Genomic DNA, 1238 nt, shown 5'->3' with positions numbered 1-1238 from the left:
ATATATGTATATATATGTATATATATGTATATATATGTATATATATGTATATATGTATATATATATATATGTATATATATATGTATATATATATGTATATATATATATATATATATGTATATATATATATATATGTATATATGTATATATGTATGTATATATGTATATATATATGTATATATGTATATATATATATACATATATACATACATATATACATATATACATATATACATATATATATATATATACATATATACATATATATACATATATATACATATATGCATATATATATATCTATATATATATATGCATATATATATATATATATATCTATATACATACATGCATATATATACACGCACATATATATATATATATCAGCCATATCTGGCTAAACACATCAAATTGTAGGGAATATACAGAATTGTTTAAAGATAAACAATTACACAGTGCTTCACTCAATAGATAAATCCTGAGTTTGCTTCATCAGATTTCACACACACCATACAGAGTATATATAATCAAGACACCATAAAGAAGAATGGACAATTATACATCTTCAAAATGTCGTTATTACAGTATTATTCTCATTAAATTTCATTTCATGAGAATAATAAATAAACTTTGAAGATTTTGTTCTTTTTGACGTCTTTGTATGTGTGACCATGTATATATATATATATTTATATATATATATGTACGTGTATATATTCACACATGTTACATTATTACATTAAAATTTTATGAGGTTTAGGGCCCAGTAACTGTTGCAGAACAAACCACCCCCGTCCCACAAAAGAAAAATTACTGAGGTAATTCAAATACCTTTTTATCAGTATGTTTGTCAATATTTACAAAGGGATGCCCAACAGGATCTGTTGGCTATGGGACCAAAAAAGCCTTAAATCAGCCCATGTTTTGTGTATATATATATATATATATATATATGTACATATACATAATAATTTGTGCATACAAAATTATAAGAATGCTCAATACATATATATTTCGGGTGGAAGTATCTAGGGTTTCAAATTCGTATTCTAAATATTTCAGAGCTAGCAACAATAACCCATTGATTGCTGCTGTTATCTGAGTACAAGGCTGAAACCCCAGTTACAACACACACGTGTGTATACTCACCCCCACCCACCCCCATACTTCACACAGTGTCTTCAGAATCCTTGAACTGGGATGGAAAATATGAATTTAAAAATAAAAAACAAGCACAC

This window comes from Octopus bimaculoides, chromosome 20 (genome assembly GCF_001194135.2).
Source record: "Octopus bimaculoides isolate UCB-OBI-ISO-001 chromosome 20, ASM119413v2, whole genome shotgun sequence".
NCBI lineage: Eukaryota > Metazoa > Mollusca > Cephalopoda > Octopoda > Octopodidae > Octopus > Octopus bimaculoides.
Note: the sequence above shows the minus strand (reverse complement) of the source record.